This window comes from Tachyglossus aculeatus, chromosome 16 (genome assembly GCF_015852505.1).
Source record: "Tachyglossus aculeatus isolate mTacAcu1 chromosome 16, mTacAcu1.pri, whole genome shotgun sequence".
Taxonomy (NCBI): domain Eukaryota; kingdom Metazoa; phylum Chordata; class Mammalia; order Monotremata; family Tachyglossidae; genus Tachyglossus; species Tachyglossus aculeatus.
In genome coordinates this window covers 42,657,640-42,679,596 of record NC_052081.1, presented here as the reverse complement: position 1 = coordinate 42,679,596, position 21,957 = coordinate 42,657,640, and the positions used below count along the sequence as shown (strand labels likewise).

Here is a 21,957-nt window from a genome sequence, read left to right as displayed (position 1 = left end):
TCGACTCTCTACCATGCTGCTGCTGCTGCCTAGCACAGGTGAGTTTTGACTTGTAGCAGATTGCCTTCCACTCGCTAGCCACTGCCCAGGCTAGGACTGGAATGGATATGCCGCTGCTTGACTCTCCCTCCCGTAGGCGAGGCTGGTAGAGTACTGGAAATTCTCCAGGTGTGACCCTGAGAGGTGCTTGGGAGACTACACTAGAGTTAGAAGACAGGATCCCTACGTCAAGGAGCTTACGGAACATGATACTAAGCACTGTACTAAGCACCAAACTAAGCACATTACAATAAAGTTGGTAGATTCATAGACACCTCCCTGTCCTCAAAGAGTTTATATCTATTATGTGCAAAGCACACTTGGGAGACTTCGTTACAATAGAGGTGGCAGACACTGTCCCTACCCTGAAAGATCTTGGGAGAGTATGCTAGAGTTAGTAGACAAGAATCCCTGTCCGCTTGGAGCTTACGATCTAGGTTTGGGTGGAACAAGTGCCTCAGTGAGGTAGGGAAACAGTATAGCATAGTGGATACAGCACAGGCGTGGAAGTCAGAAGATCATGGGTTCTTATCCCAGCTCTGACCCTTGTCTGCTGTGTGGCCTTGGGTAAGTCTCTTTATTTCTCTGTGCTTCAGTTACCACATTGGTAAAATGGAGATTAAGACTGTGAGCCCTTTGCGGGGCAAGGACTGTGTCCAACCCAGCGTTTAGTACAGTGCCTGGCACATAGTAAGCACTTAACAAGTACCACAATTAAATGACCTGGTCCCCTCGCTCTGGGGAGCCCCTTGCAACTGGTCAGAGAGACAACAGTTAGGCTATCCCATCAATCAATTGTATTTCTTGAGAATTTACTGTATGCAGAGCACTGAACTAAGTGCTTGGGAGAGTACAATGCAACAGACAGTCTATCTATACAATGGAGATTAAGACCGTGTGCCCTGCACGGGACATGATCTATTTCCAACCTGATTATCTTGTATCTACCCCAGAGCTTCATACAGTGACTGGCACATAGTGCTTCGCAAATACTACGAAAAAAAGATTACCTCCGTTATAGGTTTAGATTTGAGCCCCACAAGGGCCAGGGACCATGCCTAATTCTCACTAAGTACTGTTTCCCTGAACTTAGTGCAATGCTCTGCCCACAATAAGCACTTAACAAATGTTATCACTAATATTTAGTCCCCACAAAAGACACGGGTTGCATTTAGGGTCCAGCTAAACACTCCTGCACCCCTCCCCAACAAGTCTGGCTGCTGAGTTTTCGGAGGGGAGGGGTCTCCCCACCGCCACAGACCACTCGGTCTCCCTTCAGTTATGAGCTGAAAATTAATATTGACTTAGCAGTTGGAAGCATTCAACAGCAGTCCCAGTGGAACAACCAAACTTTAAACTAGATCTAGAAATAATCACCTATTGCCAAGCCTGCACTTGTTTCTAACTTAGACCCAGGAGTTCATTCATTCATTCATTCAATCGTATTTATTGAGCACTTACTGTGTGCAGAGCACTACACTGCTATACCTCCCTTAGCTGCACTAGCCTGTAAACTCTTTGTGGGCAGGGAATGTACACTGCACTCTCCCAAGGGCTTAGTACACTGCTCTGCATACAGTAAACAGTGTGGTCTAGTGGAAAGAGCATAAACCTGGGTGTCAAAAGGACCTGGCCTCTAATCCCTGCTCTACCACTAGTCCGCTGGGTGACCTTGGACAAGACATCACTTCTCTGGGCCTCAGTTAAATCATCTGTAAAATGGGGATTAAGAGTGTGACGGGGATGGGGACTGTATCCAAGCTGATTAGCTTGTAAATACTATAGTGTCTGGTATGTTTCATATTTTACAGGTACTTAGTATAGAGCATTGTATCAAGTGGTCACTCAATAAATACTGCTACCACTACCACTACCCCTACCACACAACCATGAGACACAGTCCTTGCCTGTAAAGAACTTTACACTCTAATGGGGGTTCCCAGCCCCCCAGGAGTCTAATGGGGGCACTCTAATGGGGGCACAGACATACAAAATAGTCACCAGCAGCGGAATCAGAATAAATCAAAACGAATGTTCAACCGCATATGCAAATCCACACAAGGGTCGAGAATGGGCATAAGCAGAGAAATTCATAACTGATAATTAGTTGGGAAAGGTTTGTTTATCACCAAGGGAGGTGGAAGAATTGCTCTGTAAAAGCAAAAGGATTTCCTCCTGCAATAATGATGATGACATTTATCAAGCCCTTACTCGATGCCAGCACTGGGGAGATAGAGGATAATCCGATCAGACACTGACCCTGTCCCAAGGTTTAAGAAGTAGTGAAATCAGGCATCTTGTTTCCACTTCACAGATGAGGAAACTGGGGTTCATGGAGGCTAAGTTTTTTTGTGTTTTTTGTTTTGCTTTTTATGGTATTTGTTAAGTGCTTACTATTGTGCCAGGCACTTTTCTAAGCACTGGGTTGAACATGGTCCCTGACCCATATGGGGCTCATAATCTTAATCCCCATTTTACAGATGAGGGAATTAAGTCCCACAGATGTTGAGTAATTGCCCAAGGTCACAGAGCAGACAAGTGGCAAAGCCAAGATTAGAACTCAGGTTCTCCTGATTCCCACGTCTGTGCTCTACCCAGGAAGCAATGTATCTTTTCTGAAGTCTTTTCCTGTTTCCTAAGGGCTGCTGGGACAGTTTAGGGCTGAAACCAGGGCAATGAGGACAAAGTCCCATGCGCCCTCCCCAGTCACTGCCAGGGTCCTCCCCTGCGTCGGCAGCGATGGTCTGTCATCTCCTGAGCAGAGACTGCAGCCTGGTCCAACCTAGCCCTTAAACACTGAGTTTGTGTTTGCCCGGCCCCCAGCCTCCCAGGAGTCCAAAATCGATCTGAAGCAGAATGACATGGATGAGCGGGATGGGGCATGGAGGGGCTATTGGGGGGACCCCTCCCCGCCTACCCGCAACACCCAGGTCAGGCAGCAGAGAGGATTCCAGGGGAGGGAGGGAGGAGACGTGAGGGGAGAGCTCGGAAGAGCTGGAGAGTGCTAGAGAGTGCCCAGAAGAGCTGGGGAGAGCTGGGTCTGACGGAGGTCACAGTAGGAGCAATTGCTGACTGGGCATAGCTGGGAGTCCTGGCAAACTAGTGGTCATGGCCCCAAGGCTGGGCTCAGTCCAGCTGCCAGAAGGCCCTGATGGGATCCTCTAGACTGTCAGCTGACTGTGACCAACCTGATTACCTTCTATCTACCCCAGTGCTTAGAACAGAACCTGGCACATAGTAAGTACTTAACAAATACCATCATTATTATTATTATTGTGGACAGGGAGTGTGTCTGCCAACTCTGTTATATTGTGCTCTTCCAAGCGCTTACTATAATGCTCTGCACATGGTAAGCACTCAATAAATATCATTAACTGATGGATCTGGGGGTGGGTAGTGGTACTTGGATAGACTGCAATCCCCACAGAGGCAGGGGGATGGTCGAGATGAACTCTCCAGAGCCTTTCCAGCAGAGTCTTGGAGGAGAAAGCGCTTTCTTTCTTCCCTCCTTAAAAAGACAAAATAATGATGTCATTTGTTAACTGCTTACTATGTGCAAAGCACTGTTCTAAGCACTGGGGGGATACAAGGTGAAAAGCCCCTCCATCAGTGCCCTCTCCTGTCTTCAGCAAGAGATAAAAGACAGAGGCATCCATCATACCTGGTGCTTAATTCTTTTTTCATTGTAAGTTGGATTCTTAAATTCCATAACGCCTTCGGAGATTAAAATTAAGCTTCTGGGGCAATGAATGTGCGGCACATTAGTCCTTTAGTTAAAAGCGGCTCCCTTGAAGATTAATGGGGGCTAATGGAAGGATAAGGTTACCGAGCTAGGAATATTATTATTGTGGGAAGGGTCAGACAGGCAGCTGGGTTTTAACCCCCCAGGTGAAGCTGTGAAGGGCGGCGGTGGCAGAGACAGGGGCTTCAAGATCCCCAAGACCGCTGCTAACTGCAGCAGTGGGGTGAGGGGCAAGAGGAGAGGAAGAAGTAGAGGTAATAGAGGGGAAAGCTTATATGGATTTTTAAGGGGAGAAACCGGCCCATGAGAAAAAATGGGGTCTGAAGACCTTTGAAATAAAAACAAGAAGCACTGAAACTGCAAGCTAGAAAGGACCTGGAGAGGTCATCCGGTCCAGCCCCCTGCCTCCAAGCCTGGTGAAAATTTAAGCCATCCAGAATAGACCCAGATCAAGTTATTTGGAAGGATCTTTCTGGATGAAAACCCCACGAGCTCCCTTAGTACCCCACCTCAGTGTTTAACTCCCATCTGCAAGTGGGAAGTTCTGCAGGATCCTCGTGTCATGAGGATGAAGGTTCCCCCTTTCTACTGCTATTTTTACTACTACTCCACGACTTTTCAGAACTCTTGGTTCTAATTCCAGCTCTGCCACATGTCTACTGTGTGACCTTGGGCACATTACTTAACTTCTCTGTACTTCAGATACCTCATCTGTAAAATAGGGATCAAGACTGTGAGCCCCATGAGGGACATGACCTATGTCCAAACTGATTACCTTGTATCTAGCCCAGCACTTAAAACAGTGCTTGGCATATAGTAAACGACTAACAAATACCAAATTATTATTACTTGTGCTGAGCTTGGCCTGAAGATGAAGCCGGGGGTTATCCGGTGTGCTCTAGGACACCCGAGAGCCCCCACACTACACACACACACACAAACACACACACTTCCACACTTCAGAGGAGTGGGGAGGAGGCAGTCGACCAAAGACCCAAGGAAACACAAAGGAAAAAAGAATAAGACCCGGGACACAGAAGCAGGGTCGGGATTCCACAGCCGGGCCAGGATCCCAAAGCCGGGCTGGGCAGGAGCAGGCGCAGGGCTGTCGGAGATGAGAATTTCAAGCATCATTTCCTACTGATTTCTAAGCCACTGAGGAACAAATGGAATTTTAAATGCTTCTGCTGTGGCCAGGGGAGGCCAGGGGATGGGGGCGGGAGCTTCACTCTTCACTTGAACAGTGAAAACAAAGCTAATTTAAATTTTTCCTTAATGGGGGAGCAAGAAGCCAGGTGGATGAGGCCGGCATCTCCTGACTCCATCTTCAGCCTTGGCTTGCTCAGTGGCTTCACCTGTCCTGGGTCCCCCCACTCAAGCAATCCAACAAACAGTGGTATTTATTGAGCACTTGTTGTACACAGAGCACTGTACTAAAGGTTTGGGAGCATACAATTGAGTGGCTAGGCATGATCCCTCCCCTCAAGGAACTTGGGGAGGGGAGGGCTCTGTGCCTGCCCTCCAGGAGCTGTTGGTCTAACAGAGGACAGAGGATGGTCAGAGATATGTGTGTAAGGGTAAAAAGGGATTGATCAGGAAGGTAGTAATAGTGATAATTGAGGTAGGTTTTTTTGTTTGTTTTATGGTGTTTGTTAAGCGCTTACTATGTGCCAGGCACTGTACTAAGTGCTGGGGTAGATACAGGCAAATCGGGTTGGGCACAGTCCCTGTCCCACATGGGGCTCACATTCCTAATCCCCATTTTAAGGATGAGGTAACTGAAGCCCAGAGAAGTGAAGCCCAAGGTTATACAGGAGACAAGGGGCAGAACCGGGATTAGAATCCAAGTCCTTCTGACTCAGAGGCCCATTTGCCGACAGGGAATGTGTTTTTTATATTGTTATATTGTTCTCTACCGAGCACTTAGTACAGTGCTTACCACACAGTAAGCACTCAATAAATATGACTGACTGACGCGACACCACACTGCTGTGACGGTGGCGGAGTGTCCCATCCAGTTTTATAGATGAGCCTCAATCTGAGACTTTGAGTCTGAAAACCTGCAAGGAGCAGTTATTCCACTGCCAGTGGTTCGGGGGCATCTCACCCACATGCTGTAGTCTGTGTTGGTGGTGTTCCCACAGCGTGCAAACAGCAAGTTGGCAGGAAGGAGTGCAGCACCATGGCCAAAGTGTCCATAGCCTAGTACTGATTGTGGACTGTTGTACCACAGACCAGCAGGCGGGTGTCGGGGAGCTGCCTGACCCCTGACCGTTTTGGCCTTCCCCGCCCGCATTGACCAGCTGAGCCTGACCACCCTGCAAGACATTCTAGTTGTTTCTCTGGTCAGAAATCTCTCCTACCTGCTTCGCCCCCAACACCATGGTGAGCGGTGAGTTACACTTAGGGAGATGGATAGAACATAAGGTGGAAATAGGGCTGGCAGACCACAATAAAAGCAGCCCAGAAGAAACCTAAGAGGAATAAACAAGAAAAAAGAGATGATAGATGACAGTGCTCCACAGGGAAGAATTTTCTTATGCTGAATCAAAAACCTAAAGGGGTGGCAGGCTGTTGAGGCTCCAACCCCAGGGAGTTTTAAGAATGGAGAGGCCCCCGAAGTCTCCTAAGGATTTTAAATGTGCACCAGCTTTAAGGAAGCAGAAGCTTGGAGAAACATGGAGAAGCAATAGCATGGAGAAGCTGTGTGGTCTAGTGGATAGAGAGAGCCTAGGCCTGGGAGTCAGAAGGACCTGGGTTCTAATCCTGATTCTGCCACTTACCTGCTCTGTGACTTTGGGAAAGTCACTTCACTTCTCCATGCCTCAATTACCTCATATGTAAAGTGGGGGTTAACATTGCCTGTCCCACATGGAACAGGGACTGTGTCCTACCTGATTAACTTGTATCTACCCCAACAGTTTGTACAGTGACTGTTAGCCCGTCTCTAGACTGTGGGCAGGGACTGTCTCTATTGCCGTATTGTACTTTCCAAGCGCTTAGTACAGTGCTCTGCACACAGTAAGTGCTCAATACAATTGAATGAATGAATGAATGGCACATAGTAAGCATTTAACAGGTATCATTAAACAAATAAATAATAAATAAGGAGCCCGGACCAGATGAACTCCTGATTTCCCTTCCAACTTGGTTTCACGATGAGGTTTCACTGAGTGTTGTGCAGAAAGAGTTAATGTTACATTTATTAATAATAATGACAATTGTGATATTTGTTAAGCATTTCTTATGAGACAAGCACTGTGGTACATACAAGATCATCAGGTCCCACATGGGGCTCACAGGCTAAGTAAGAGGTAGAACAGGTTTGAATCCCCATTTTGCCGATGAGGGAACTGAGGCACAGAGAAGTGAAGTGACTAGTCCAAGGTTACCCAGCAGGTACATGGTAGAGGTAGGATTAAAACCCAGATCATCTGACTCCCAGGCCCAGACTCTTTCCAATAGGCTGTGCTGTATTTTTTCAGATGACCAACAGTGAAAAGGAGATGTGGGGGCCTCTCTTTATCTCCAGCCAGCCTGCAGCTTCTGTTAAAAGCAGCTCAGCAGTTTCACTGGCAAAAAGACAGAGGTGTCTGTGTGCGCATGGACACCCACATTCGTGCAAACACACTCTGTCTCCTCTCTCCTCTCTCTCTCTCTCTCTCTCCCCCCCCCGCCCCGGGGCTCAGCTCAGATTTCCTATTACATAGGCATTTCACCCCTGACCCTCAGACTCTTTCCTGATTTCTTTAAGCTCCAGATGACCGTGGGGAAAGCCGAGCCCTCCACTGGTCCAGCGTTTTCCATTTTCTCTTATTTGATTTTTATTTCCCCCTCTTCCTGTTTGCAAGTCTGGAATCTCAAACAGGAAAGGGCCCAGGCAGTCCGGCAGCTGGACGGCTCTTGGAAGCGGCCAGCCCAGGGTGGAATCGGAGGCAGGGGGAGGGCCAGCCCTCAGACAGCCCCTCTCCTCTCTGCAAGGGCACTGGGCATCATGTTCTACCCTTCTTGGAAAGCGAACCATTCCATCACAGTCTCCCTGCCTTCCTCTGCCCCTCCTCTACACCCCCATGCCCTTCCCACCCACTCCTACTGCCCTATTGGCTTAGGGGAGAATTTCCCTGACTTACCTTCCCTGACTAAGCCCTCTTTTCCTTTTCCTCAGCTCCCTACTGCATCACCCTTTATTCATGCCCTCTCCCAGCCCCACAGCACTTTCATACATATCTGTAATTTATTTATTTCTATTAATGTCTTTCTCCCCCCTAGACTGTAAGCTTGTTGTCGGCAGGGAATATATCTGATGCATTGTTCTATTGTACTCTCCCAAGTGCTTGGTATAGTGTTCTGCACACAATAAGCACTCAAAAATACGATTGATTGACTAAATGACATAGGGAGCAAGACCAGAAACCAGCTGGTGTTTACCCCAACACTTTGCACAGTGCTTAACACATAGTTAACCCTTGACAAACATCACCATTATTATTATTGTTATTAGAGGAAGGCAGGAGAACACAGGCAATGAATTAATCCATCCATCAGTGGTATTTATTGAGTGCTTACTGTGTGCAGAGCACTCTACTAAGTACTTGGGAGAGTACAATACAACAGAGTTGGTAGACGCAGGCAAGGCTTTTCAGAGAGAGGCCAGGAAGCCCTCCCTTTGCCCTTCTTGCGGAGCAGAGCCTCACCAATCTACCCCAGGGCTTGACACATAGTAAGTGCCTAAAAATACCATTATTATCATTATTATTATTATTATTATTATTATCATAATCATCATTATTTGGAAGGGAGGAAAGACCCTCTACCCCTTTTCCCAATGGGAATGCAGCTTTTCAAGATAAGGTTTGTCTTTGTGTGCAATTTATCTACATTATTCAGGCCCTCCCCTCTTCTACCTCCCCCCACAGAAAAACCACTGTGGAATGAATTATCTGGGTAGGTGTTTCCTTCCCTAAATGTCAAAGTATATTTTTCAGCCTCCGTTCTCAGGGTAATTTGCAAATGGACACCAGTCTGGTCGGGAACTCTCCGATGTGATTATCTTATCCTAGGGCTTGGCACATAGTCCACATTAAATAAAGACAAAAACAACTAAGTAACCAGACCCAGAAAAGTAAGGGGATTGTGGGAGGGAAGGAAGAGGGGAGAGGGGGTGACCTGAGACCCGAGAAGACCATGAGGGGAGGTGCAAACAGGCTCCATCTCAACATTGAAAATTCCCCCACGTTCTGCAGCACTCAGAGGGCGGCAGCAGCAGGGGAAATCACGGAGGAGGGGGAGGCTGATCAGGACGGGGAACGATGACAATTAGATTGTTTGTTGAGGGGGAAAAAACGTGTTATTATCTCCCTCGAAATGAACTGGGAGCACGGGACAAATTAATTTGCCATCCAAGAGAAGTCATAAAATCAATTCAGCCTTCCACATTTTTTTTTCCTTTTAAATTTCATCAGAAGAAGTCTCACTGTGCTCTCTCGGCAATCATTAGGGCTAATTATTTCTGGATCGTTTATGACATTTCTCACTTAAACTGTTCCCTTCGCCTGGCTTGTCTATACCCTCTACCAGGTGCTGAGTAGCACCAGATTAATGATTTTCTCTTTCCCTAAAAAGAAATAACAATAATAATAATAATGCTTGTAATAACAGGCCAGGGCTCGGAAACCCGTGTTGGTGTGGAGAGAAGCAGTCCTGGATCAGAGGGGATCAGGTTCTGAGAGTGGAAGCTGACACGGCCATGAGAAGTCACATTCCAAGGGTCCTGGACTGAGAGGGGGAGTGAGGTGTGAAGGGTGGCGGGCCAACAGAAAGAGTAGGTGATGGTACACAGTAGGCCGAAACGGGGCAGAGAGGGCCTGGTGGAGAGGAGGGGAGAGAGTCTGAATGAGGGAGGGGGACAGAGAGGTCTGGTATTGGGGAGGGAGAGAGAGAGGTTGAGGAGGGAGGTAGAAAGCTGAGTGCGAAGAGCTGAGAGGGGACTGATGAGAAGGCCAAAGTTGGGTGAGGGAAGATTGGCCTGCTGCTAGATCAAAAGAGAAAATCGAAATGGAAGCCACGCTCCTCCATCACCGAATCACCGGGTTTTCTTTTTGTCTTGGAATGAATCGGGGCTCTCGAGCCTCATTCTGCTCAGGGTTGATCCAGGTGACCCTGTAGGATGCCTGAAACACCAGCCGCAGGAGAACCCTGAGAGGTCCACAAACCAGGCTGAGAGACAATAACGTATAGTCTGAGGAATGTCAACCTGGCTCACTTGCTGGTGTCTCCAGTTCAGGAGTCTTTCTGGGTCAGGAACTCCAAAATCACCCTGGAGGAACAGTGAGATGGCCACCCCCTTTTTTTGTGGAATTTAAGCTCTTACTATGTGCCAGGCACCGTACTAAGGGCTGGGGCAGATGCAAGTTAATCAGGCTGAACACAGCCCATGTCCCACTTGGGACTCACAGTCTTAATCCCATTTTCAAGATGAGGTAACTGAGGCACAGAGAAATGAAGTGACTTACCCAAGATCACACAGCATACAAATGGTGGAGCTGGGATTAGAATTCAGGTACTTCTGACTCCCAGGCCCGTGTTCTAGCCACTGGGCCATGCTGCTTTTCTTGTATATCAGTCTGTAATAATAATAATAACATAATAGTATTAGGAAAACACTTACTATGCACCTAGCTCTAGAGTAGCTACAAGACAATTTGAGAAGCTGTGTGGTCTAGTGAAAAGAGTACCATCCTGGGAGTCAGAGTTCCTGGGTTCTAATCCTAGCTCCGCCACATACCTGCCACACGATCTTGGGTAAGTCGCTTAACTTCCCTGGGCCTCAACTCCCTCACCTACAAAATGGGGATACAATACCTGTTCTCCCTCCTATTTAGCCTATAAGCCCTATGCAGGACCTGGTTATCTTGGGACAATGCTTGGCACCTAGTAAGCACTTAACAAACAACACAATCAGATCAAACACACTCCTGCCCCACAGGAGGCTCACAATCAAATGAGGAGGAACAACTGTTAATTTGTGTCCATTTTGCAGGTGAGGAAAGGGAGGCCTAAAAACGTTAAATGATTTTTTCAGGGTCATACAGCAGGCAGTAGTGGAGTCAGGATTGGAACCTAGTTCTCTGGACTCCCACTTCCACGTTTTTTCTGCTAGGCCACATTGCTTCATCGGCGTGACAAGAAATGACAGCCCTTCTGACATCTTAGCATTCCCCCCACCAATAATCCAGTGCAGAACAGCACCCTTCCCTGGAAAGAGGGATGGTTGACTGGGGTACCCCCAACAGTGGTAACCCCCAAAGAGAGGTCACAGAGATGGAATGCAGGGAGAGGCACTGGTGTGGAGGTTATCCAAGTGAGATTCAATCAATCTTTGTATTTACTGAGTGTTCACTGTGTGCAGAGCACTGTACTAAACACTTGAGAGAGTACAATCCCCCTCTAGGCTGTAAATCCATTATGGGCTGGGAACATATCCACTAAGGCTGTTGTATTGTACTCTCCAGAGTGCTTAGTACAGGGCTCTGCACATAGTAAATGCTCAATAAATACCATTGATTGGTACAATACAACAAAGTTGACAGACAGGTTCCCTGCCCTTAAGGAGCTTGCAGTGCAAAGGATTCTAGAGATTCTGATCTCTCTGTGCATCCAGGACTGTCCCATGAAAGGATAGACTTCAGGTGATAACCCAGGTGACCTAAACATTAATACCAGCTGCTCCCTGTCTCTGCAGGGGACAGGCACTGAAAAGAGAAATCTGTTGCTCCCTTATCTTTAACAATCATGAAAATCCCTTGTGTTTCTAGGTCACTTCTACTTACCAGAACTCCTTCACTTCATTTCCGTACTCTATCTTCACAAGATGGGAGATGGTGTGTCCCAGTGGAAAGAGCACCTTGGAATCAAGAGTCCTAGATTCCAATCCCAACTCTACCACTAACCTGCTGGATGTCGTTGGGCAAGCCACTGAACCTCTCTGGGCTTTAGAAACCTGCTCTCCCTCCCTCTTAGTGAGGACTGCATACAATCTGATCAGGTTGCATCTACCCCAGCATCTAGCACAGTGTTCAGCATATAATAAACAAGTAATAAATACAATCATGATTACAATAATGATGGCATTTGTTAAATCCTTACTATGTGTGAAGCACTGTTCTAAGCACTGGGGGGGGGGATACAAGGTGATCAGGTTGTCCCAGGTGGGGCTCACAGTCTTAATCCCCATGTGCCATCCCCACTATGTGCCAAGCACTATTCTAAGTGCTAAGGTAGGTATAAGTTAATCATGATGGACACAGTCCCTGTCCCACATTAGGCTCACAGTCTTAATCCCCATTTTTTACAGATGAGGTAACTGAGGCTCAGAGAAGTCAAGTGACTTGCCCAAGGTCACACAGCAGATATGTGGTGGAGCCAGAATTAGAACCCATGACCTCTGACTTGCAAGCCCGGGTTCTTTCCACTGAGCCATGCTGCTTCTCATCCCTATGAGGAGGGGTTGAAGTGGGAATTATGCAGGGAAGCAGCATGGCATAGCGGATAGGACACGAGCCTGTTAGTCACAAGGTCATGAGGTCTAATCCCGGCTCTGTCACACGTCTGCTGTGTGACCTTGCACAAGTCACTTAACTTCTCTGTGCCTCTGTTACTTCATCTGTAAAAAACGGGGATTAAGAGTGGGAGCCTAATGTGGGACAGGGACTGTGTCCATTGTGATTAACTTATACCTACCTCAGTACTTAGAACAGTGCTTGGCACATAGTAAGCTCTTAACAAGTACCATAAGTATTATTATTATTATGCTCCCCATTTTACAGACAGGGAAAAGGAGGACCCAGAGTGGTTAAGGGACTCCTCGAAGGTCACACAGCAGACCTGGAGCCCACCTCTCCTGGCTCCCAGGCCATACTGCTGTAGAGGGGAAGGGAAGCAGCCTGGCTAGGGAATGCCTAAGTACTTCTTGTGCTTCTGTTGGACTTGCCCAAGAGCTTAGTACAGCACCCAGCAGCCGTTCAATAAATACCATCACGGCTCCCACTAACTGCTCTCCCGAGGCCCAAACAGTGTTGTCTCGATTTCGTCCTGAAATTGCAGCCAAGCTCTCTCTAGACATTCTTTTATTCCATTTTTTTTTCACGGTAGCTACATTAATTTTAAAAGGTTGTATTGATTGCAGTGAAGCATGAACCTCCGGCTAGGAATGTTATGTAATTACCCGCTTGCCATCACGATGCAGAGAGGACCAGCTGTCTCCCTATCCACCCAGACATTTCGCTTTCATGTCTCCTTGGCATCCTGAAGCATCCCTGATGAAACAGACTCCAGGGGTGCGGTGGGGGCGGGGGGTGGGAAGGAGGGAGGTGGAGGGAGATGGGGAGACCCAGCTAGGCTTTCCTAAAAGAAGAGGGAACAGAGGAGGGGAGTCGAAAGAGAAGGAGAACAGTCAAAAGAGGCAATGCCTCTAAAATTCCACTCTCCTAGTTTCTCAATCAATCAGTTCATCAAATAATTACCTTGTATTTTGTATCTACTCCAGCACTCAGAGAAGCCATTTGGTCCAGTGGAAAGAACACAGGCCTGGGAATCAGAGGACCTTGGTTCTAATCCTAGTTCTGCCACTTGCCTGCTGTGTGAACTCAGGCGAGTCACTTCATTTCTCTGGGCCTCAGTTACCTCATCTGTAAAATGGGGCGTAATAATATTCCAAATTAGACTGTGACCTTCATGTGGGACAGGGACTGTGTCTAACCTGATAAACTTGTATCTACCCCACTACTTAGTACAGTGTTTGACACAAAGTAAGCGCTACACAAATACCATCATCATCATCATTGGTATTATTAATGGCATAATTGAGAGCCTTCTAAATGCAAATCACTGGACTAGGCACTTGGAAGAGTACCGCAGAAACAAGACACACATGTTCCCTGACATCAATGAGTTTACGATATAATGGGAGAGAAGGACAGAAATTATTTACAGAGGAGAAGGAAGAAGAACAAGGCTCTCAAGACTGTCAATACAAATGGGTCAAGATGAAATTTCTGAATAAAAATAATTGAGTTTACAAATACAGATGCACATGCCCTTCCATGGAAGAAGCAGAGTGACCTAGTGGAGAAAGCCCAGCCTGGAAGCCAGAGAACCTGGGTTCTAATCCCAGTTTCACCACTTTCCTGCTATCTTACCTGGGTAAGTCACTTAATTTATCTGTGCCTCAGTTTCCTCAACTGCAAAATGGGGATTCACACTTTTTCTCCTTGACTGTGAGCCCCCTGTGGGACAGACACTGTGTCTGGCCTGTTCAACTTGTCTCCACCGCAGGGCTTAGAACACTGCTTGACCATAGTAAGCCCATAACAAATACCATAGGGGGGAAAAATAATAATAATAATAATAATGGCATTTATTAAGTGGTTACTATGTGCAAATCAATCAATCAATCATATTTATTGAGTGCTTACTGTGTGCAGAGCACTGTACTAAGCGCTTGGGAAGTACAAGCTGGCAACATAGAGAGACAGTCCCTACCCAACAGTGGGCTCACAGTCTCACTGTTCTAAGCGCTGGGGAGATTACAAGGTTGTCCCATGGAGGGCTCACAGTCTTAATCCCCATTTTACAGATGAGGTAACTGAGGCCCAGAGAAGTTAAGTGACTTGCCCAAAGTCACACAGCTGACAATTGGTGGAGCCAGGATTTGAACCCATGTCCTCAGACTCCAAAACCCGTGCTCTTTCCACTGAGCCAAAAATGCTCTGGTCCTCAGTTTCTTCATTTGTAAAATGGGGATTCATGAACTAGCCACATGTGGCATATTTCCTAGAGGCTTAGGAGGGTAAGGTCCTTGAGGAGCTAGTGGCACTCAATAAATACTATTGCTATTGCTGTTACAACTACTACAAACTACTCTTATGCCCCTTTTGTGGAGATGCGGGAGACGGGGTAGCTAAGGGCAAAATTGCAAGGGCAGGAGGTTTAAGAAATATAATCCTGACATGAGACTACTTAGTCACAGCCCAACCCTGCTGCAGAATGGGGGTCCCTGCCCTCAGGGAGCTTATGGTTTGGTAGATAATAGTGGTGATAGATAATAATGATGGTATTTGTTAAACACTTACTATGTGCCTAGCCCTGTTCCAAACGCTGGGGTAGATACAAGATAATCAGATTGTCCCATGTGGGGCTCACAGTCTTAATCCCCATTTTACAGATGAGATAACTGAGGCACAGGGAAGTTAAATGGCTTGCCCAAGGTCACACAGCAGACACATGGTGTAGCCAGGATTAGAACGCAGGTCTTTCTGACTCCCAAGTCCATGCTTGTTCCACTAAGCCATGCTGCTTAGAGGAGGCAGAAAGAGCTGGGAGAAAAGAAAGAAAGGCCAACAGAGACAGAAAGTGACAAAGAAGCAGAGATAGAGAGATACAGGTGGAAAAAGAAATAAAGAAACAGAGAGAGATAGAAGCAGAAAGTCCAGAGGAAGACAAAGACACGGGGAGAGGGGCAGGGAGATGCAAAGAGACAAAAGAATAAAGAGCTAGAGAGATAGAGATGGAGAAATAGATGAGAGAGGGGAACAGAAAGACAGAGAGTGGGACTAGATCAGAAAATCTGCTCTCTGCAGTGTTCCTCTTCCCATCTCTCAAAACAAAGAAGAACAGATCAAACTTCAGGTGCCAGAACGTGTCTCTTGTTTGATTTTTTTTCCCTTTTAATTCACTCCCGCGGCTGCTGGCTCAGAGAGGGATTGACAGGGGGCGGGGTGAACAGCTGGGAGGTTCCCACCCCTTGGCACCTATCCTCTGAGGCCAGCTGTCTCCTCCCAGACACAAACAGGCAAATCTCTCCTCCCTGCCCCTACCCCCCCAGCCTCAGCTGGGGTCCATGCTGCAGCCTGGGGCAGAGTGGGGAGGGCACAGTGGGAGTGCTGGTGGCGGGGGTGCCCCCAGCCCTCAGGAGAGTGGCGAGGACACCTGGAGTCTGTTTGTCTGCCTGCCCGTGGAAAACGAGAGCTCCGGTTGGTGCTGCCAGCCAGGTGCCACCCGCCTAGATGATGGATGAACGGGATGCCTGCTTCATTATCCACCACCACCTGCGGAGGGCTGACCGCCCCATCCGCGGTGCCCGTGGTGTGGAACCACAATGCAGGCCCGTGATGAGGGCCACAAGGCCTGTAGGATGGGTGTTGGGGAGGGTGAGCCCACTGTTGGGTAGGGACTGTCTCTATATGTTGCCAACTTGTACTTCCCAAGCACTTAGTACAGTGCTCTGCACACAGTAAGCGCTCAATAAATATGATTGATGATGATGATGGCCCAGGTGGAACGTTGGAAGGAGACGAACACTAGATCTGATCTCTATGGCATTGCGAGTCAATCAGGAAGGCTTCCCAGAAGAACTGGAGGTTTTTTTCTGGTATTTGTTAAGTGCTTTCTATGTGCCAGTCACTGTTCTGAGAGCTGGAGTAGATACAAGGTAATCAGGATGGACATAGTCCCTGTCCCACATGGGGCTCAGGGCCCTAATCCCCATTTTACAGATAGGGCAACTGAGGCCCAAAGAAATGAAGTGACTTACCTGAAGTTACACAGCAAACAAGAGGTTCCTCAAAAATCTCCAGTGGCTACCAATCAATCTGTGCATCAGGCAGAAACTCCTCACCCTCGGCTTCAAGGCTCTCATCACCTCGCCCCCTCCTCCCTCACCTCCCTTCTCTCCTTCTACAGCCCACCCCGTACCCTCCGCTCCCCTGCTGCTAATCTCTTCAACATGCCTCTTTCTCACCTGTCCCGCCATCGACCCCCAGCCCACGTCATCCCCCGGGCCTGGAATGCCCTCCCCCTGCCCATCCGCCAAGCTAGCTCTCTTCCTCCCTTCAAGGCCCTACTGAGAGCTCACCTCCTCCAGGAGGCCTTCCCAGACTGAGCCCCTTCCTTCCTCTCCCCCTCATCCCCCTCCCCATCCCCCTCATCTTACCTCCTTCCCTTCCCCACAGCACATGTATATATGTATATATGTTTGTACATATTTATTACTCTATTTATTTATTTTACTTGTACATATCTATTCTATTTATTTTATTTTGTTAGTATGTTTGGTTTTGTTCTCTGTCTCCCCCTTTTATACTGTGAGCCCACTGTTGGGTAGGGACTGTCTCTATATGTTGCCAACTTGTACTTCCCAAGCGCTTAGTACAGTGCTCTGCACACAGTAAGTGCTCAATAAATATGATTGATTGACTGATTGAAGAGGTGGAGCCAGGATTAGAACCCAGGTCCTTCTGACCCCCAGCCCGTGCTCTATCTATTAGGCCATACTGCTTCCCCAGGCTTCAGGCCATCCCCATCACACTTCAGGAAAAGGGACTCTGATGTCAGTGATATGTAGTGGGAAGGCTGTCTCCTCTTTCATCTTTCAGAGGACCGCAAAGCTCCCCGGAATCATCACTACCTGCATTCAGGGGCCCAGGGCAGTGTGAGCCAGAGACGGAGGCTCCTGGGCCTACCCAGAGAGTTCAGCCCAGCGTTTAACTCCCTTGGTCTAAGCCAGTCCCAGAGGTTTAGGAGCCATAGAACCAGCAGGACATAAAGACAAAGGGCTGGACCAGGCCCAAAAGGAGCTCATACCAACTCAAGACTTTAGGCTTCCATGGAGCAACCCGGGGCTGCATTCGGGAAGGCCGGTGGGAGCCAGCCTGCAGATGGACACGGCCAAATCCCCCAATCTGGGGCAGGAACGCCCTGGGGTCTGTCGAGAAGCAGCATAGTATAGTAGATAGAGCACAGGCCAGGTAGTTAGGAGGTAATGGGTTCTAATCCCGGCTCCACCACTTGTCTACCATGTGACCTGGGGCAAAATCACATTACTTCTCTGTGCCTCAGTTACCTCATCTGTAAAACAGGAAGCAGCATGGCTCAGTGGAAAGAGCACGGGCTTTGGAGTCAGAGGTCATGGGTTCAAATCCCGGCTCCGCCAATTGTCAGCTGTGTGACTCTGGGCAAGTCACTTCACTTCTCTGTGCCTCTTACCTCATCTGCAAAATGGGGATTGAGACTGTGAGCCCCACGTGGGACAACCTGATTACCTTGTATCTACCCCAGCACTTAGAACAGTGCTTGGCACAAAGTAAGCACTTAATAAATGCTATTATTATTATTATTATTATTATTATTATTATTATTATTGAAACTATGAGATCCACGTGGGACAGGGACTGGGTCCAACCCAACCTGCTTGTATCCACCCTAGCACGTAGTACAGTGCCTGGCCACTTCCATATGACAAACTCCATATTATTATTATTATTATTATCATTATTATTATTATTATTCAGGGGAGGGATGTAAGAGGAGCTGCTGAGCTGTGACCCATCCCAAATCTCCTCCCACCACCAACTCCCAGTCCCTGAGGGTCCTACCTGGGTGAAGACGTCTAACGCCTGTGGAAACACTGAAATCAAATTCATTTGCTTTATGAAAACCCCAATTTGCCGCTGCTCTCTCATTCGTTACCAAATCATTTGTGATATTCCATTAGCCCTGAGCATGCCAGGAGAAGGAAAGAGACAGAGGGAGAGAGGCAGAGAGAGAGAGATGCAGAGAGAAACAGGGGGCAAGGAGAGAGTCAGAGAGAAAGAGATAGGGAGAGATACAGAGAGATTCAGGAAGGGAGGAAGAAACAGAGAGAGGAGGCAGTGTTTCCTAGTGGAAAAATCTCTTTGATTGATTCATTCATTCAGTCATTCAATCACATTTATTGAGCACTTACTGTGTGCAGAGCACTGTACTAAGTGCTTGGGAGAGTACAATATAACAATAAACAGATAGATTCCCTTCCCATAATGAGATTACAGTCTAGAAGGGGAAACAAACATTAATATAAATAAATAAATTATGGTTCTAGTCCTTGCTGTGTGACTTTGGGCAAGGTTCTTAACCTCTATGGGCCTAATGTCTTCATCTGTAAAGTGGGGTTATGATACCTTGTCTCCCACTCTGTTACGGTCTGCAAGCCCATAGAGGGCCAGGGACTGTGTCCTACTGATTGCCTTGTAAGGAATGTGTCTGCTTATTGTTGTATTGTACTCTCCCAAGCGCTTAGTACAGTGCTCTGAACACAGTAAGCGCTCAATAAATACGAATGAATCCTCCCCAGTGCTTCACACAAAATAAGCATTTAAAAAATGATGATGATGATTGTGGTATTTGTTAAGCACATACTATGTGCCAAGCACTGTTTAAAGGGCCAGAGTAGATCCAAGATAATCAGGTCCCATATGGGGGCAAGGGTTTGTTTGTTTTTTTTGTGTTTGTTCAGCATTTAAGCACTCTCCCCCTCCCCACTGTGTTTATTGTTGTATTCTACTCTCCCAAGTGCTTAGTACAGTGCTCTGCACTCAGTAAGCTCTCAATAAATATGACTGAATGAAAGGATTGAATGAATTTACTATATGTCAAACATTATTCTAAACAGTGGGGGAGGTAGAAGTTAATTGGGTCGGGTACAGTCTCTATCCCGCATGATGCCCACAGCTTAAGTAGGAGGGAGAACAGTTATCCCCATTTTACAGTTGAGGGAACTAGGGCACACTAATCTAGCGAGAGAGAGCTGAAAAGCTCCAGTGACCCACCCATTGTGTATTCTCACCCAGTTGGAGAGCAGGAGGGTCCCACGTTTCCTCTCTGAGGTCTGTCCATCCCATCTAGTGTCTCCCCTCAGCCGACCGCTCTGCTGGCCAGTCCACCCTTCAGGAGCCCCAGCGAGTCAGCCTCTTCCCGACTGGTCAGAGTTGAGGCTGACCCAAGGCCTGGTGTCCAATAGCAACATGAATTAAGATAGCATCTCCCTTGGATGGTGATCCCACAATCTCATGGACAGCTTACTGATAATTGTGGTATTTATTAAGTGCTTACAATGTGCCAAGCACTGTACTAAGAGCTGGGGTGGATACAAGCAAATCGGGTTGGACACTGTCCCTGTCCCACGTGGGGCTCACAGTCCTAATCCCCATTTGACAGATGAGGTAACTGAGGCCCAGAGAAGTAAAGTGACTTTTCCAAGGTCACATAGAAGACCTAGTGAGAAGCAGTGTGCCTTGTGGATAGAGAATAGGCCTGGGAAGCATAAGGACCTGGGATCTAATCCCAGCTCTGCCACTTATCTGCTGTGTGACGTTGGGCAAATCACTTCACTTCTCTTTTGACTAAATCTTCCAGTCACAGTCATTAGGACAGGGCTGGTCCAGCCATGGTCATTGGGATAGGGCCAGTCCAGCCATGGTTATTAAGACAGGGCTGGTCTAATCACAGTCACTGAGACAGGGCTGGACCATCCATGGTCACTAGGACAGGGCTGGACCACTCATGGTCATTCGGATAGGGCCAGTCTAGCCATGGTTATTAGGACAGGGCCAGTCCAGCCATGGTCCTTGGAATGGGACCATTCCAGCCACAATCACTGAGACTGGGTCAGTCCAACATGGTCATTGGGATGGGGCTGGTCCAGCCATAGTCACTGGGATGGGGCCAGGCCAGCCCGGAAGTTAAGAACATTAAGAAAGGGACATGCACTGGCCCGGTTTGGTTCTGTCCTCTAGTCCGAGACCACTTCTGCTAGCCAGATTTCTCCTCTCCTGAAGGGCGCCGGATGGAGAACGCAGCTGGGTTGGAGGGAGGGAGGAGCAAAGAAGTACACAGCAGAAGGAAAAACAGGAGGCAGGCGAGGTCAGAACTAATAATAATAATTGTGGTATTTGTTAAGCACTGTCTATGTGCCAAGCACTGTGGTAGATCTAATATAAGCAGATCAGTCAGTCCCTGTCCACTTGGGGCTCATATGCTAAGGGCAGAGGGAGAGTACAGATTTAATCCCTATTTTAAAGATGAGGAGACTGAGGCACAGAGACATTTCAGATCTCCAAGTAAGCAAGTGGCAGAGTTGGGACTGGAGCCAGGCCTCCTGAATCCCAGCCCCACATCCTTTTCATTAAGTCAGGCTGCTTCTTGCCACGATTCCAGGAAGGTCTCCTGGAGGAAGAGGCTCTCTAGCCACGTCACTGAGCAGTGTCACAAGTCAGAAGCCATAAATGTCTGTTCCCGGAGTCATGGGGTTTGGGCTCTCAGAATCAGCATCTCATCAAGACTCCCAGAATCCTCTGGATTCAGAAATAGCAAGATTTCAAAAATAGCTGCAAAGCTCCAAAAATACCAAGGCAGGGGGCACGGGGGCGGAGGAAGGCTTGGGGAGAGGTTCTAGTGGAGGCCATTTTTGCTGGGCCAATTTCTATTGGTTCTAGCAAAATTGAGCCCAATGTCCACGCTGCCTTGGTACCAGCAGCCAATTATCTTGATTTGGAAAAATGCAGAAAGAAATTAGAGGGAAGCCAATGCTCAGTGCCAAGCCATTCATGTTGCTATGAGTTTTTGGTTGCATTGGTGTGGCTGGGAGACCCAGAGAGGGGGAGACCGAGTCAGGGCCAACCAGAGAGCAAAGATGGATCTAAAGTTTCAGGGGCGGGGATGGGGGAGATGGGTGCAGCAAGTCAGAGGGGCAGAATTGGGGACTTAAAAGGAGGGAACCTGAGGGATGGGGTGGGGGGAACTGAGGGACAAAGAAAAATTTATAGCAATGATATTTACTGAGTGCTTACTGAGTGCAGAGCAATGTACTATGTGGAAGAGTCCAATAGAGTAAGTAGGCCAGATCCCTGCCCTCAAGGAGCTTATGGTCTTACTGGGGAGAAAGATATTTAAATAAATTACAGATAGGGGAGGCAACAGTGTGTAAAGATGTGCTGTGGAGCTGGGGATTGCAAGTGGAGTAGGGTGAGTGTCTAGGGTACAGACTCCAATGCATAGGTTATGCAGGAGGGAGGGAAAATAGGATGGGGAGGAAAGGAGTCTGAGAGCTAGATAGAAAGTGAGACTGAGGCAGAGAGTGGAGGAGGGGGAGAACGAGGAACAAAGAAAGTGGGGAAAGCGAAGGAAAAAGAGTCGGGGAATCGACGGACAAAGAAAAGTGAATCTGAGTGCTAGATATAAGTAGAGACAGACAGAGAAAGAAGGGAGAATGAAGGGCAGTTAGGGAGGAGTGAAAACTGAAGGACAGCACAGAAGAAACTGAGGCAGAGAAAGGGGAGACTGAAGGATAGGAGGAGGGGAGACTG

General features: G+C 47.8%; 1 non-coding gene across 1 annotated transcript; it reads right to left on the bottom strand.

The window, feature by feature from the left end:
- Nucleotides 1-48: 48 nt before the first annotated feature.
- On the bottom strand, nt 49-186 carry LOC119938840. The gene has a single exon (XR_005454539.1). It is a non-coding gene; the product is annotated as a small nucleolar RNA SNORA7 (small nucleolar RNA).
- Nucleotides 187-21,957: the final 21,771 nt, after the last annotated feature.